We start from the raw sequence: 18,785 nt of genomic DNA, 5'->3' as shown, positions 1-18,785 counted from the left end.
AGGAAATCTGGCCTGTATGGCTTTGATTGACTCTGAGAGACCACAGTTCCCTGGTTCTAAGACTCAGCTGTAAGATGCAACGCTGATTTGATTGAACAACAGTTTACTTCTCTGGGCATTGGGAGGAGAGAGCTGCTTTCAGTGTATACACATATTGAGAGCGATATCAACATGTTCCCAAAAAGTATGTCTTATAATAATAATTTTAAAAATCAGTACTCATCATGAGTTTTCATGGGACTTAAAATTTATCTTCTCTCTTGCCTGCCTTATAGCCACGGTAATTTTTTTTCTTTTCTGTTTTCTTCCTTTCTTTTTTGATAATAGTGCCTCAAATTCCTCTGAGAAATTATTCTTCCTCACTAGATACAGTCTGCTGAGGTATTTGATCAAGGTGCCCAGCTCTCCTCTAGTGCAGAGACGGGCACGTGACCTGAGCTAGGCCCACTCAGACATTGGAACAATGATCAAGGGTTGAAAACCTGGCCCCAGATGGAACTTACTTATTCTAGATATGGGATACAGATAAGACTGTCCAGAAGCTTCTGCTACAGAGGTCCTCTAAAACTGCCTGGCTCCAGAGTTAGTTTCTGTTATTTACAGCTAAGAAATGCTAAATCATACACTGCCCTTGACTGCTGTGCTGGTACATGTAGAATTGGAGTTCTTAACCGGGGGTCCATGGTTGGAAATGGTCCATGGATGTCCATTAGGAGTTCCACAAATATGATATAATTTTTATACCTGTAGATAATGCATTTTGGAGGTGAGATGGCCTACAGATAGCTTTCATTAGATTCTCAAAGAATCCGTGGCTGAAAATAGGTTAGAAACCGCTGATTCCAGAACAAGGATTCTTAAGCAAAGTCTGTGGATAAATCTGGTTGGGGGAAAATGATAGCTTTGCTTTCACTAGCTTCCATGCATGTTCCTTTCCATTATGAATATAAGCAACAAACCACAGTATTATTAGCAATATCTGTGACTTTGGCATCAATAGAACTCAGATGTTTTCATATCACATTATAGTGTTGCAGATATCTCAAAATATAATTTACACCTCTCACTACTTTAAAATTACAGTGTTCTTAGATCCACAGCTAGGTTTCATTAGTCAATGTATTAACAAGGTATACATAACACTTGATCACCAAATACTTTAATATTTTATAACCCATGTGCCACAACTACTGAGCCTGCGCTCAAGAGCCCGAAGCCACTACTACTGAGCCCACATGCCACAACTACTGAAACCCAAGCGCCTAGAGCCCATGCTCCGCAGCAAGAGAAGACACTGCAATGAGAAGCCCACGCATCGCAACAAAGAGTAGCCCCCACTCGCTGCAACTAGAGAAAGCCCGTGCGCAGCAATGAAGACCCAATGCAGCCAAAAATAAATTAATTAAATAAATAATTTTTTTTTAAAAATCGATAAGTAAGAGGAAACTCCATTATAAAGTCACCTGGGAATTCAAGGGCCTACTTAGAGGAATGAAGAAAAAAGATCCCTCTCACTTCACACCAGTTAGAATGGGCATCATCAGAAAATCTACAAACAACAAATGCTGGAGAGGGTGTGGAGAAAAGGGAACCCTCTTACCCTGTTGGTGGGAATGTAAATTGATACAGCCACTATGGAGAACAGTATGGAGGTTCCTTAAAAAACTAAAAATAGAATTACCATATGACCCAGCAATCCCACTACTAGGCATATACCCCGAGAAAACCATAATTCAAAAAGACTCATGTACCCCAATGTTCATTGCAGCACTATTTACCATAGCCAGGTCATGGAAGCAACCTAAATGCCCATCGACAGACGAATGGATAAAGAAGATGTGTTACCTGCATACAACGCAATATCACTCAGCCATAAAAAGGAATGAAATTGGGCCATTTGTAGAGATGTGGATGGACCTAGAGACTGTCATGCAGAGTGAAGCAAGTAAGAAAGAGAAAAATAAATATCGTATATTAACGCATATATGTGGAACCTAGAAAAATGGTACAGATGAACCAGTTTGCAAGGCAGAAATTGAGACACAGATGTAGAGAACAAACGTATGGACACCAAGGGGGACAAGCAGGGGTTGGTGGTGGTGGGATGAATTGGGAGATTGGGATTGACATGTATACACTAATATGTATAAAATAGATAACTAATAAGAACCTGCTGTATAAAAAATAAATTAAATTTTAAAAAACATAAATAATAAATTGGGATTGACATATATACACTAATGTGTATAAAATAGATAACTAATAAGAACCTGCTGTAGAAAAAATAAATAAATAAAATTTAATTTAAAAAATAAAATAAAATAAATAATAAAGAGAAAAAAGATCCCAAAGTTTTATGTTATTTTGTTTCCTCTCTCCCTTCCCCCCACAGGCCCCCCGAGTTGTTCACGTACACTACAATGTTAGCTCACTTATGAAATTGCTGATGTGTGCTTTAGCCTACACATTAAATTCCAGTTTGCACTTATGCATATTAAAACACACCACTAAATACTCATCTGACAAGCTGTATTTTAAACCTCAAACAAGATTTTATTGTGCCTGGATGCATTTTAATACACCTGCTGAATTTCTGCTGGAGTGAAAAACGGCTGGCAGTGATGACTGATAAGGGAGGAGGGTCTCTCCTGTCCTATCCCTCACATGCTGCTTCCGCTTGGGGGAACTGGGGGTTGGCAGCCCCTACCGCCTGAGAGCTCTAGAGAGCTTTCGGGAAAAGATTTCCAACATGATCTGATGGCCTCAAGCAGGGTCTGAGAGATCACTGAAAGGCTTCCCATTCCGGTAACTCCAGGACCTCAGTGTCTCCCATTAGAGTTCTCGGTCTCTGCCAGCCTCCGTCAGAGCAGACGGGGATTAACCTTTCACAAGCCCCTCTCACATCCTTCATAATTCCCTCTCTGTCTGGGTTTTGAAATCCTTCTCCTGCTCAGCAGCCCTTGTGTCTCCACACAGCCTGCGGGATAATGCCCAAGCATCTCAGCCCAGCACTGCCGTTTTTTGAGGCCCCGGACAGTGGTGAGTGCTGGGTTAGGGTTTCCCATCAAGTGCCTTAAATGATGCTTATAAGCATCATGGTCTTTTCACGGCCATTTGGAGATGAGGAAATTAGGCTCAAGGTCATTCAAAGTCGCACACTGGTCAAGCCCGCCCCACATTTCCCTGCCACCTTCCTTTCCATCCTTCCTCGGCCATTTCTGTACTCAGCTTCAGCCAGGCTTCTCCTCACCGTCCCCTGACTGTGTCACAAGGGACCTCCACCCAGAATGGCTCTCCCTTCTAGGTCCCAAATCCCCCCATTCCTCAGGGTATGGCTCCCCCTTCTCCAAGAAGCTTTCTCAGCCCCCAGTGCTCCGGCCTCCTCTGAATCCCCGTTTATTACACCACCCACTGCTCACTGACCATGTGCAGGGATCGCCTGGCAGAGAGGCTGTATCTTGCCCCCCTGCCGCCCCCAACCCCCATCCCCTTCAGCAAAAATCCTCTCTGAGCGCAGGGACTGTGTCCTTTTCCTCTTTGTATTTACTGCAGTACCTGATAGGATTGAGAGATGGAAAGTGCTTGATTCTCTCAATCAGCAGGAGATCGATTTTTTTCAGGCCAAAGCATGGAGCCTATTTCCCAGCTTCTGTACCTCTCCTTCCTCCCGGGGAAGCCTGACAAGGTTCCAAGTCATTCTACGCAGCCTGCCCCGCACAGGTGAGCCCGGCCTCGCTTAGGGCTTTTTTCCTGTTCTACCACCTCTTCCAGAGGCAGCCTGTTTCCTTTGTAGCTGGAAGATGAAAAGCGTTCTTTTTCCCCTTTACATGTCTAATGACATCATCCTTCTCAGGCGGGGACATTGGGAAATTCATGGCAAATGAAGTATGGCTGCTTATTCAGAGAATAGCAGGTTGTGCCCTGTCTCCCGGTGACCGAAGGCTGCTGAGGAGGTGGTGTGTGGATCGTGTTGGCAGGAAGAAAGGGTTCCGTAGCATTAAGCACCCACAGGAGAGGACAGGGGCCTTGGGATGGGGGAATTGGATGAAAGCCATAGCTGCCTGTATCATGTGATTTCAGTGATGCTGTAAGACCCCAAGGGTCCCCTACCATGTTCCTTTGAGCTTGTGATGGTTTCTTCGTTCCTTCTGTGTTCAAAATTCCTATCATTTCACTTCTTCTCTGTTTTAGATCATGTGGCTTCTTCCCTTCTACACTGTCTTGCCTCTTAGATGCACATGTTAGGAAGATTAATTAGGGGTGGGGTGGGTATGGGTGACACTGGGAAGATGGGCCCAGCTGGTGAAGGGTAAGAAACACCAGAATGAGTAGGCTTCACCCAATTTCTGCAGAGGACTAGTTGTCACTTTGGGGACACTTTGACAGGTACAGGCAGTCAGAAAAGCAGAACAGGTAAGTCAGGAGTAGGGTAGGAGAGTGAGGAAGTATCTACGAGGGAAAGGGCATAAGGTGAGTGAGAGGAGGACACGTAAAGCATTTGACTCAGGTCAGCCTGACCAGCTCCCTGAGATGGGGCCAGGCCAAGCTGGCCCAGCAACAAACTATGGAAATCCAGCCCGCAAAATGACAGGCCGAAGATGAGCGTTTAGACGGGCAGCAGGTATCAGGTGGAACCAGAGAGATGTAGGAGCACCCAGCCAAAAGCTACAAGCAGGCAGGAAGCCAGAATGAGTGACGTCATAGGTCCCCCGCCCCCCAGGACAAATCTCCAACCCGGCTGTTGCAGGAAGAGGAGAGACGCGGAGGGGTGGCCTTAAAAAGCAAGCAGCCCCTGCAGTAGGGGGACTGGAAGACTAAGCAGTTTCTCCAGAGAGAAATCACCGTGAATCAGGGACGCGGCCGAAGCACATCCTGCTGTATGAGAATAACAAGGTCTTCAAAGATAGATGTGCTGGTTTTTTAATTGTGGCAGGATACACAGAACATAACATTTATCCTTTTAACTGATTTAAAGTGTCCAATTCAGTAGCATTAATTACATTAACAGTGCTGTGCCACCAGCACTACTGTCGAGTTCCAGAACATTTTCATCACCCTCAACAGAAACCCCATACCCATTAGGCAGTCACTCACATTCCACCTGCCCACCAGGTCCTGGCTGCCACTCATCTGCTTTCTGTTTCTCTGCATTTGTCTATTCAGGACATTTTATATAAATGGAATCATACAACAGGTAACCTTTTGTGTCTGGCTTCTTTCACTTGGCATAATGGTTTCAGGTTTCATCCATGGAGTAACCTGTGATGGTTAATTTCATGTGTTAACTTGACTGGGCCATGGGGTGCCCAGATATTTGGTCAAACATTAATTCTGGGTGTGTCTGTGAAGGTGTTTCTGGATGAGATGAACATCTGAATTGGTAGACAGAGTAAAGCTGATTGCCCTCCCCAGGGAGGGTGGGCCTCATCCAATCCATTGAGGGGCTGAGGAGAACAAAAATGCCGAGCAAGGGAAAATTTGTTCTCTATCTCTCTGCCTGTTTTCAAGCATGAACTTGGACTTAGACTGGAGCTTACACCATCGGCTCTCCTAGTTCTCAGGCCTTTGGACTTGGACTGGAACTATACCATTGGCTCTCCTGAGTATTGGCTTGCAGGCTGAAGATCTTGGGACTTATTAGCCTCCATAACCATGTGAGCTAATCCCTTATTATGTATGCATAGTATATTAATATATTTTATATGTCTCCTATTGGTAGGAGATATATAGGTATACCAATATTAACATATTTAATATATATTATAATATAGGTGTTTTATATATATATATACACACACACATACATATATACATATCTCCTATTGGTTCTGTTTCTTTGGAGAATCCTAATACATAACATGTATCAGTACTTCACTTTTTTAATGACTGCATACTATTCCATTGTACGGATATGCCACATTTTGTTAATCCATTCACCAGTTGATGGGCATTTGGGTTGTTTCCACCATGCACCAGATTTTGAATCCTGGTTAAGTCAAGTCACTTAACCTCTCTAGGCACCTGTTTCATCACATGTGGCTTTCTTATGAAGCGTAAGTGAGATAAAGCATGTAGGAGCCTGACATAGATAGGGCAATCCATAACTTGTTTTCCTTACCTGGCATCAGGACCCAGATCAGTGGGCCCAACAGCAGAGCTAACCTGCAATGGATCTGGGTTCCTTAAGTTCCCCCTCAAACCAGAACTGGACCCCAGAGTCGGGGCAGAGGGGACACCTGCAGGTAGAGGACAAGAGGTCTTCGTTGTGAGGGAAGGAAATTGGACCCTCTCTTGCCCTCCTGCCTCTCCCTAGCGCACACACTTAGGGAATGGAGGTTCTGAATCAGGGCCCCAAAACATGTGTATGCCTCTGTTTCACAGCGTCTTAGGCCAATAAATATCGTGAGGAAATATCTCACACTTAAACTGTTAGAAATGCCACACATTTTGCAAATGTTTGAAAGATAAGGCACACACTGCCATCATATCCTATCGGAGAAATAAGTACTCTTCAGGCTTATTTGCAACTGTTGTTCAGATTATTCTATAGCATGCACTCACAGTACATAAAACTTGTGAAAAAATAACACCTATCATTCCCTAAATCACAGTAATTTCAGAAAGTTACATTTACATTCACTTTTTTTTTATGTTCTGTAACTGTAAATGTCGCTCTCCTAGATGTCATAAAAGGCAACTTGAAAAGTGAGTTTAAATGCACTGAGTCTTCTGTGCTAAAGGCACACAGACAGAATAGCTTACTCCACATTCATACATGACCAATTCAATGGCCAACCTAAAAGCACTGACCTGAGTCTCAGGAGGCCCTGCATGCATGCTCCCGTGGGGCTGTGGACATGCCCCTTAACTGCTCAGAGCCCCAGTTTCCTCACCTGTGCCATCCATTCACTCAGCAGCACTCTCTGAGGACCACAGTGAGCCACCCACTGGCCAGGCTCTGGGGTCACAGAAAAGAGTAAGACCTATACCACTTACTCTCAGAAACCCACAGTCAAGCAGGGAAGTAGCTAACACACTCAATGCCTTACTATGTGCCAGGGGTTGTTCTTGCATTTCATACATATTAGCTCATAAGATCCTTCCAACAACCCTACAAGTGGATAGTATTATTCATACTATTATTACCTTCATTTCACAAATGAGGAAACTAAAGCACAGGGTGGTTCAGTAACTTACCTGGCTAGTCAAGAGCAAACACAGGTAGTCTGGTTTAAGAGACCACCCTGCAGCCACTATAGAAAACAGTATGGAGGTTCCTTAAAAAATGAAAAATGGAACTACCATATGATCCAGCAATTCTACTCTTGGGTATAGATCCAGAAAAAATAAAGACACTAATTTGAAAAGATTGATGCAGCGCTATTTACAATAGCCAAGACATGGAAGCAACACAAGTGCCCATCAACACACAACTGGATTAAGAAGATGTGGTACATATACACAATGGAATATTACTCAGCCATAAAAAAGAATAATATACTGCCATTTGCAGCAAATTGGATGGACCTACAGAATATTATCCTCGGTGAAATAAGTCTGACAAAGAAAGACAAATATCAATACTATATGATATCACTTATATGTGGAATCTAAAAACTAATGCAGATAAATGTATATGCAAAACAGAAAGAGATTCACAGATATAGAAAACAAACTCCTGGTGAACAAAGGGGAAAGGGAAGGGGGGAGGGGCAAATTAGGGCCATGAGATCAACAGATATTATTATATATAGAAAATAGGTAAGCAACAAGGATTTACTGTACAGTACAGGGAATTATACCCATTATCTTATAATAACCTATAATGAAATATAAGCTGCAAAAATATTGAATCACTAATGCTGCACATCTGAAAGTCACACAATATTGTAAATCAACTAAACTTCAATTTAAAAAAGAGACTACTATGTTACTCACCACAGATTGTGCCGAGTGCATATTCACGTAATAGACTTCAGTGCGAATGACACAGGAGCACAGAGCAGAGCAATGGGTTTCATCTGAATGAAAGTAAGGAAGGCATCAGACATGACTATGTATCTTGGCCAAGGAAAATGAGTAGGATCTCAGCCAGCAGGGATAGGGGAAAGAAACCATCAGGGGCAAAAATCTGGAGGTGGCAAGCATGTGACATAGTCAGGGAATGTGAAAAAAGCCCTGGTGAAAAGAGCAAGGCTAGGGCTTCCCTGGTGGCACAGTGGTTGAGAGTCCGCCTGCCAATGCAGGGGACACGGGTTCGTGCCCCGGTCCGGGAAGATCCCACATGCCGTGGAGCGGCTGGGCCCATAAGTCATGGCTGCTGAGCCTGCGCGTCCGGAGCCTGTGCTCCGCAACGGGAGAGGCCACAAGAGTGAGAGGCCCGCATACCACCCTTCTGGTTCTTAATGCTGTGCCTTACCTACAATTTGTATCTACAGTCCTTCATTCAAGGACAGACAATGCTTGTCTATACATTAACAGTCACACTGGGGTTAAAGAAGCATATGCCTCTCTATCGCACCACCCAGATTTCCTTTAACCAGTTCATATGATGTGTTGTATATTTCAGCTTGCATATTTTGAACATCTGCCATTTACTGAGCAAACACTTTGAACATTACCTCAATGCCCAGCATCCTCTTCATTCTTACTACACCACAGGCCTCATGTCTTGCCCACAGGCTCTGCTTTCTCTAATCCATGTTCCCTCACCTGTGTGGCATTGATCTAATCACTCTGATTTCCTAAGCTCTCTCCCACTTCCACGGCCAACCATGCTTCCAGCACAAAGTTCGTCCTCTTTAGCATGGTATTCAGCACCCTTCTCCATGGTTTGTGGTCTAACCTTCAACCTAATCTCCTGCCACTCCTCACCCCTCCATCGTTAACCCTCTATCCCAAGGCCCAGCCCACACCAAACCACTCCCCAACAAAAGAGCACGTACCAGCTGACTTTCTGACAGCCCCAGACAGCTCTCACTCCTTCCTCTCACAGTTCTCTGCTCTTAACTGCGTGGCAGTACTCACCTGATCATCCAGTTACATCTGAAACCCTTAGGTATGCTTCCCCAAGGTTCACCTGACCTGCTTTTTGTATGGCTACTCAGGCAACAAATGCATGCCTATCTAGTGACCATACTAAAACCAGGCATGTTAAGTTACAAATATTGACATGGTTAGGTGGTCACTACTTACAAAGAAATGTATAGGATTTTTTTAGAATTTATTACTTAATATTCTTAAGATATCATTCACCAAATACATATTGAGCTTACCAGGGGGGAATGTGGGGAGGGATAAATGGGGGATTGGGATTGACATCTACAGACTACTATATATAAAATAGATGACTAATAAGGACCTGCTATACAGCAAAGTGAACTCTACTCAATAGTCTGTAATGACCTATATGAGAAAAGAATCTAAAAAAGAGTGGATATATATATATGTAAAACTGATTCACTGTGCTGTACAGCAGAAAGTAACACAACATTGTAAGTCAACTATACTCCAATAAAAATTTTTTAAAATACATATTGAGCACTTCCTCTGTTCCTTGCACACACTAGGTATTGGTGACCGAGTAGCGGGCAAGACTGATGAGGAAACTGCCATAAAGAGCTTACAGAATATTCTATGTGGAGAGACCAATCACAAAGTAATAAAATTGAAACTGTGATTAAAAATCTCCCAACAAACAAAAGTCCAGGACCAGATGGCTTTACAGGTGAATTCTATCAAACATTTAGAGAAGAGCTAACACCTACCCTTCTCAAACTCTTCCAAAAAAATTGCAGAGGAAGGAATACTCGCAAACTCAATCTACAAGTCCACCACCACCCTGATACCAAAACCAGACAAAGATACAACAAAAAAAGAAAATTACAGAACAATATCACTAATGACTATAGACGGAAAAATCCTCAACAAAATACCAGCAAACAGAATCCAACAACACATTAAAAGGATCATACACCATGACCAAGTGGGATTTATCCCAGTGATGCAAGTATTCTTCAATATACACAAGTCAATCAATGTGATTCTCCATATTAACAAAATGAAGAAGAAAAACCATATGATCATCTTAATAGATGCAGAAAAATCTTTTGACAAAGTTCAACACCCATTTATGATAAAAACTCTCTAGAAAGTGGGCATAGAGGAAACCTGCCTCAACATAATAAAGGCCATATACAACAAACCCAAAGCAAACATCATTCTCAATGGTGAAACACTGAAAGCATTTCCTCTAAGATCAGGAACAAGACAAGGATGTCCACTCTCACCACTATTATTCAGCATAGTTTTGGAAGTCCTAGCCATGGCAATCAGAGAAGAAAAAGAAATAAAAGGAATACAAATTGGAAAAGAAGAAGTAAAACTGTCACTGTTTGCAGATGACATGACACTATACATAGAGAATCCTAAAGATGCCACCAGAAAACTACTAGAGCTAATCGATGAATTTGGTAAAGTTGTAGGATACAAAATTAATGCACAGAAATCTCTTGCATACCTATATGCTAAAAATGAAAGATCAGAAAGAGAAATTAAGGAAACAATCCCATTCACCACTGCAACAAAAAGAATAAAATACCTGGGAATAAAACTACCTAAGGAGGTAAAAGACCTGTACTCAGAAAACTATAAGACACTGATGAAAGAAATCAAAGACAACACAAACAGATGGAGAGATATACCATGTTCTTGGACTGGAAGAATCAATATTGTGAAATGACTATACTACCCAAAGCAATCTACAGATTTGATGCAATCCCTATCAAATTACCAACAGCATTTTTTACAGAACTAGAACAAAAATATTAAAATTTGTATGGAGACACAAAAGACCCCAAATAGCCAAAGCAATCTTGGGGAAAAAAAAACAGAGCTGGAGGAATTAGACTCCCTGACTTAAGACTATACTACAAAGCTACAGTAACCAAGAGAGTATGGTACTGGCACAAAAACAGAAATATAGATAAATGGAACAGGATAGAAAGCCCAGAGATAAACCCATGCACCTATGGTCACCTAATCTATGACAAAGGAGACAAGGATATACAATGGAGAGAAGACAGTGTGTTCAATAAGTGGTCCTGGGAAAACTGGACAGCTACATGTAAAAGAATGGAATTAGAACACTCCCTAACACCGTACACAAAAATAAACTCAAAATGGATGAGAGTCCTAAATGTAAGACTGGACACTATAAATCTCTTATAGGAAAACATAGGAAGAACTCTCTTTGACATAAATCACAGCAAGATCTTTTTTGACCCACCTCCTAGAGTAATGGAAATAAAAAAAAATTAAACAAATGGGACCTAATGAAACTTAAAAGCTTTTGCACAGCAAAGGAAACTATAAACAAGACAAAAAGACAACCCTCAGAATGGGAGAAAATATTTGCAAACAAAGCAACGGACAAAGGATTAATCTCCAAAATATATAAACAGCTCATGCAGCTCAGTATCAAAAAAACAAACAACCCGATCAAAAAGTGGGCAGAAGACCTAAATAGACATTTTTCCAAAGAAGACATACAGATGGCCAAGAGGCACATGAAAAGCTGCTCAACATCACTAATTACTAGAGAAATGCAAATCAAAACTACAGTGAGTTAGTTATTACCTCACACCAGTCAGAATGGCCATCATCAGAAAATCTGCAAACAACAAATGCTGGAGAGGGTGTGGAGAAAAGAGAACCCTCTTGCACTGTTTGTGGGATGTAAATTGATACAGCCACTATGGAGAACAGTATGGAGGTTCCTTAAAAAACTAAAAATAGAATTACCATATGACCCAGTAATCTCACTACTGGGTATATACCCTGAGAAAACCATAATTCAAAGGCACACGCACCCCAGTGTTCATTGCAGCACTATTTACAATAGCCAGGTCATGGAAGCAACCTAAATGCCCATCGACAGACAAATGGATAAAGAAGATGTGGTACATATATACAATGGAATATTACTCAGCCATAAAAAGGAATGAAATTGGGTCATTTGTAGAGACGTGGATGGACCTAGAGACTGTCATACAGGGTGAAATAAGTCAGAAAGAAAAACAAATATCGTATATTAATGCATACATGTGGAATCTAGAAAAAGGGTACAAATGAACCAGTTTGCAGGGCAGAAATAGAGATACAGATGTAGAGAACAAACATATGGGCACCAAGGGGGCAAAACATTGGGGGGGGGGTGGGATGTATTGGGAGATAGGGTTGACATATATATACACTAATATGTATAAAATAGATAACTAATAAGAACCTGCTGTATTAAAAAAACTAAAATTCAAAAAAAAATGTTCGCCTGCGGTCCGGGCGCGCGGCGCAGGCAGACGCGGGGAGCAGGGCAGAGGATGGAGGCAGCAGCGCCCTCTGCAACGGTCCGGGCTGCACGTGAGAAGGTGGCAGTGTAGGCACGCAGGCCACATGGAGGCCGGCGGTGGCGGCCGGGCCATGACGGGAAACCGCCTTCGTCGGGCTCACTGAGGTGCGCTCTCTGAAGTCCCTGCGAGCCATGACCCATGCGCTCGCTGAGCAGCCGAGTGCTGCGCCACCAGGGGCAAGCCTGAGCCCAGCAGGAGCCGGGCTCTGGGGTTGGGGGCTCGGCCCGGAGGCCGGAGACTGGTGGCGACGCGGCCGCGCACGGCTTCTGTTACTGTCCGGGCAGCCGCAAGCGCAAGCGGAGCAGCGGGGCCTTCTGCTGCTGTCACCCCGGTTCCGAGACAGACGAGGATGAGCAGGAAGGGGATGGGCAGCAGCGACTCCTCAACACCCCTCGGAGGAAAACACTGAAGAGTACATTCAAATATATTTATCAAACATTATTTTTAAATGGTGAAAACAGTGACATTAAGATTTGTGCTCTAGAAGAGTGGAGCTTACACAAAATGTATTTATGTCAATCTGGCTACTTTCCTAGTATGTTCAGTGGTTCATGGAAGGAGTCCAGCATGAATATTATTGAACTGGAGACTCCAGACCAGAATATTGATATAGAAGCACTGCAGGTGACATTTGGGTCATTGTAACGAGATGATGTCTTAATAAAGCCCAGTCGAGTTATTGCCATTTTGGCAGCAGCTTGTATGCTACAGTTGGATGGTTTAATACAGCAGTGTGATGAGACAATGAAGGAAACAATTAGTGTGAAAACCCGTATGTGGCTATTACACATCGGCAGGGACCTGTGGACTGGATTCTGTAAAGAAAAAGTGCCTTGAATGGCTTCTAAACAATTTGATGACTCACCAGAATGTTGAACATTTTAAAGAACTCAGTACAAATGTCATGAAACAACTCATTGGTTCATCTAACTTATTTGTGATGCAAGTGGAGATGGATGTATACACAGCCCTTAAAAATTGGATGTTCCTGGGATTCCATGGTGGTGCAGTGGTTGAGAGTCGGCCTGCCGATCCAGGGGACACGGGTTCGTGCCCTGGTCCGGGAAGATCCCACATGCCGCAAAGCGGCTGGGCCCATGAGCCATGGCCGCTGAGCCTGCACGTCCGGAGCCTGTGCTCTGCAACGGGAGAGGCCCCAACAGTGAGAGGCCCGCATACCACAAAAAAGAAAAAAAAAATATCCCCGGGCTGCTCATTGAAGAGAGATTAGAGCAGGACAAGAGTGGAAGCAGGGAGATGAGTTAGGAGGCCATTCTAAGAATCTGGACACGAGGTTACACAAGGTAAAATGTTTGAACACCCATCTCTTATTTTGATCTTAATACAATTCATGAAAAATGAAATTGTGGGACTTCCCTGGTGGCGCAGTGGTTGAGAATCCGCCTGCCAATGCAGGGGACTTGGGTTTGATCCCTGGTCCAGGAAGATCCCACATGCCACTGAGCAACTAAGCCCGTGCACCACGACTACTAAGCCTGAACTCTAGAGCCCGAAAGCCACAACTATTGAGCCCGTGTGCCACAACTACTGAAGCCTGCACGCCTAGAGCCCATGCTCCACAACAAAGAGAAGCCACTGCAGTGAGAAGCCCGTGCACCGCAATGAAGAGTAGCCCCTGCTCACCGCAACTAGAGAAAGCCCACACTCAGCAACGAAGACCCAACGCAGCCATAAATAAATAAATAAATTTATTTATTTTTTAATGAAATTGTATGTGCTTTCGAGTTGGCTACCCACTTTTGACAGAAAAGTTTGTGTCTTCTGATGTTCATCGCATTTAACGAAGAACAAATTTATGTTGTTCTCTCAAGAATGCCACTGAGGTGCCTTTCCAACACAAGCGACCAGTTCTGATCTCCAGGCACCACCTGGGTGTCCTACAGGTAAATTAAATTCTGACACTACCAACCTGGAGTTACCATCAGATCCCACAAGTTAAAGGGTTCAGTTGCACAAGACTGCCCTCACTTCAGACGCCAGTCACAAGTCCTGAGGCATCTGACAGACCGGCTAGAAGTTGGGAGTTCCCACCACCACCCCCTCAGGTTTGATACTTTGCTAAAACGGCTCACAGAACTCAGGAAGACAGTTCATTTGCTATATTATCAACTTATTATAAAGGCTAGAACTCAGGAACAGCCAAAGGGACGAGATGAAGAGGGCCTGAAAGTGAAGGGCAGTGCATGTAGCTTTCATGCCCTCTCTGGGGATGCCATCCTCCTAGTACCTCGATCTGTTCCCTGAACCAGAAGCTCTCCAAACCCTGTTATTTAGGGTTTTTTTTTTCCTGGATGATTCATCATGTAGGCATGATGGGTTATTGACTCAATCTCTAGCCTCTCTCCCCTCCCCGGAGGCTGGGGAATGAGGCTGAAATTTATAGGCTTCTAATCAAGATTTGGTCTTTCTGGCAACATGCCCCCATCCTGAAGCTATCTGGGGGCCCCACCAAGAGTACCTCATTAGAACAAAAAACATCCTAGCATCCTTATCACTCAGGAAATTCCAAAAGGATTTAGGAGCTCTGTGTCAGGAACTGGAAATAAAGACCAAATATATATTTCTGATTAAGCTACACCCACCACTGGACTAATTTAAGTATTTTATCTGATAATAACACTCTTTTTTATTGCATCTAAGGTAAAATATGTTAATAGTCTATAAAAAAACCTGCTCAGATCTGCTAGCGTGGCATATGTCATGCCAGGTAGACTTGGTTATTTTGTAATAACTCATCGACTTCCCTGGGTATTACCCTCATAGGACTGTTAGCTTCCGAAGAACAGACCTGATGATTTTTTATCTTTGCTTTGGCAAATGCTTAGCACAGTCCCTAGTACATAATAGGTCCTTGATAAATGTTTCCCAAATGCACCAATGAATACTATGTATTATGGACTGAATGTCTGCGTCCCCTTCCCAATTTGTATGTAGAAATCCTAACCCCCAATAGGATGGTATTAGGAGGTAGGGCCCTTGGGAGATGATTATGTCATGATTAGGTCTCATCCCTTATGGATGGGATCTGTGCCCTTATAAGAGGGGGAAACGGTCTCTCTCTGCGTACGCTCCCCAAGGAAAGCCATGTGAGGACATGACCAGGAAGAGGGCCCTCAACAAGGACCTGACCAGGCTGGCACCCTGATCTCCAACCTCCAGCCTGAGAAATAAATGCCTGTTATTTAAACCACCCAGCCTGTCGCATTTTTTACAGCAATACAAGTTGACGGAGACATTATGGAAGCATCTTGGTAAGAAATGGTCCCTTCCCTCAAGGAGCTTGTAATTCATTCAGGAAGAAAATAGAGACTTGAACACTTAAATAATCGTTCTTTTTGCAACCCTCACGGGAGAGAGATGCTGATATGTGGTTAAAGCTCTTAGATTTTGGAGTTAATCTGGTCTCTAAGCATACTCGCTGTGTGCCCCTTGGTGAGTTACTACACCTCTCTGTGCTTTCCCATCACTTTCTGTGAAGGGTGGCTGGGAGAAGTAGATAATCCACATAAAGTGCTTGGTTCAGTGCCTGGAACACAGAAAATGCTATCAATTTAAACCTCGAAGAGGGTATAACTTTTTGTGCTAACACAGATGTCAAGGCTAAAGCGTTTGTTTGGGTTAATAAGAAACAAGATTGATAATGAGACGGCAGAAAGCATGTGTGATTTGGCATCCCGTGAACCCCAGAGCCTTGATCTCAACCCACACAGAGGTATCCGGTCTTCAAAAGAGCAACTGGTGTTGGCAGCCCCCTCCAAGACACTGGGACCTTGGCTGGGTCCTCCACGGGTCCCTGTGGAGCATCAGCTTGGGAACGATCCAGGGCATGGCTGGAACCATCTCCAAGAAGCCAGTCTCTCTGCTTTGGGCTGGAGGGAGGTTTGGGTGGCCACGGCTGCCAATTTTGGCTAGGCGCTGGCCACGTGTTGACAGTGAGGCTCTGGGAAAATGTGACCTCTTATTTCACTCTATTCTGCACGGGCCTGTCTCCGGAGCGGGCTTTTGTCCCCCGCCATGGAGCTGGTGGAGAGCAATGAAGCAGTGGCTACTTCTCAGGCAGTTTGATTCACCAGCCTGGGTTCTACGCAGGTGACCAGTGCCAAGGAGGTTACCCCTGCCCACCTGGCATCCCACCCCTACCCCAGATGGAACATGGTGCCCTCCCAGCACTTCCCCCTAGCGGTCTTGGCAATCCCGAGGATTGAAAACACTTCAACAAGACTCAGAGACAATGGGGAATGCTTCCCCCTCACTCTCACCCCTAACCCCTTCCAAGCATCGCTATCAAAGGTATGACACACTTCAGAAAACCCAGATGGAGAAGCGCAACAGAAAACAAAGATGATGTGTCAAGCCCTTGACACATGAAATTCTTCAGAACTGCACTGAAAATGGTATCTGACACATTGCCGGAGCACGACATTTTTACATAAAACTAGGTATGATTACGGGGCAACGCGCCCATCATCTAATGCTTTTCTTTGCTGCCCAGCATCTAGTTCAATGACACAGTCTGCCGCTCTCCCTCTCAATCGCGTTTTACTTCTTTTCTCTATTTTTTTCAACGTATCATTTAAATTGGAATTTATCCTATATCTTATGTTTATTAGAGGGAGGCAGAAGATTATGGTGATGGAGTCTGTCTGGGTTGAAATCTCAGCCTCACCACTTCCTAACGGGTAACCTGGACCAAGTTCTGTAACCTCTCTGTTGCCTTACCTGTAAAAGTGGGGCTTTTATGAAGCACAGATGAGATCATACGTGTAAATTACTTAAGAGGAGTACCTGAAATGTAGGAAGCCCTCAGTGAATGTTTACCAATAATATTCTTCTTCCCAAAGCCTCTGACCAGTCATTCGTATCATTACCTCTTTTCCTTCTTTAGCTCCACTGATTACAAACATAACAGGCATTTGTTCATTCGGTTATCAGTCTTTTTAATGGAGGAGTTATGTATTTTAATGTATGATGATGATAAAATAATATTAAATAGGAGCAGTTAAACTTATTTAGTGTTTCCTGTGTGCTGGGCTCTATGCTCAGCTATTTAACACATATCATCTCATTTAATCCTCATAGTGAGTGGTTTCCAAAGGCTGGATGTGGACTAGTGCTGGCACAAGACTAAAGTTGTCATCAGTCTAAAATAAAGCCATTGGAAAACATTTTTCTTTAAAGATATCTTCATTTAAAGAAATTAATTCTTCCTATTCTTTTGGTGTTAAAATACTCTTTATTTTATGGTGAGGGTAGATGATCGTTTATTTTTTGGAACATTCCTACATGAAAAAATAAATGATCGACAACCGTGTATTAGTCACTAGACTGTTTTTGGTCCTTTGAATCCAATAGTCTAAAATCTGTTCCTCACTGCAATTCTGATGGGTAGATATTATTAGTCCCATTTTGCAATGGAGAAGCCAAGGCTCAGAGTGGTTATGGGACTGCCCAAGGTCACAGAGCTAGCAAAAGGCAGAGCCCAGAATCCTAGTTCTTAAGTCCTTAATAATAACATTTATGGAGTACCTACTGCATGCAGGACACACATCTCATTTCATTCTCATAGCTGCTCTGTGAGGAAGTGTGATTCCCCATTTTACAGAATGATGGAACTTGAGGAGTTTAGGAATTTGCCAAGGTCATAGAGTCTGAAAATATGAGAGCAGGATTGGAGCACAGAATTCTCTGAATCTGATTCCTGTTCTCTTTGCACCTACCATGAGCCAGACACCCTGAAGATAGGCCTATCACAAATAGGTAAAAAATGTGCTCCAGCCTCAGGGGTTTCCCAGTCTCAACAAGGAGACACTCAAACAACTTATCACAGTGCCGTGAGAGGCACTACATGAAGGTGTGTCCAAGACACTTTGAGAGCACTAATGAAGGAGAACTTTATTTTGAGGCCTTTGCAAACATTTCTGACAATATTGTAGTATCTTGCTATATTGTATTTTAAAGAAGCCCGTATGAAATGTAAGGTTTCATGTGACTACTTTTTATGAACAGTTGACAGGATATCTGTTTCATTACAAGCATATTTCTTTTTTTTTTTTTAAAGAAGATGTTGGGGGTAGGAGTTTATTAATTTATTTACTTATTTTTGCTGTGTTGGGTCTTCGTTTCTGTGCGAGGGCTTTCTCTAGTTGTGGCAAGCGGGGGCCACTCTTCATCGCGGTGCTCGGGCCTCTCACTATCGCGGCCTCTCTTGTTGCGGAGCACAAGCTCCAGACACACAGGCTCAGAAGTTGTGGCTCACGGGCCTAGTTGCTCTGCGGCATGTGGGATCCTCCCAGACCAGGGCTCGAACCCGTGTCCCCTGCATTGGCAGGCAGATTCTCAACCACTGCGCCACCAGGG

At 43.5% G+C, this 18,785-nt stretch overlaps 1 pseudogene; it reads left to right on the top strand.

Moving 5' to 3' along the window:
• The first annotated feature begins 12,545 nt into the window (after positions 1-12,545).
• LOC136126913 (germ cell-less protein-like 1 pseudogene) lies at positions 12,546-15,573 on the top strand (annotated as a pseudogene).
• The last annotated feature ends 3,212 nt before the right edge of the window (positions 15,574-18,785 follow it).

This window comes from Phocoena phocoena, chromosome 8, assembly GCF_963924675.1.
Source record: "Phocoena phocoena chromosome 8, mPhoPho1.1, whole genome shotgun sequence".
In the NCBI taxonomy this organism is placed as follows: Eukaryota; Metazoa; Chordata; class Mammalia; order Artiodactyla; family Phocoenidae; genus Phocoena; species Phocoena phocoena.
Note: the sequence above shows the minus strand (reverse complement) of the source record. Positions and strands in the feature narration are given on the sequence as shown.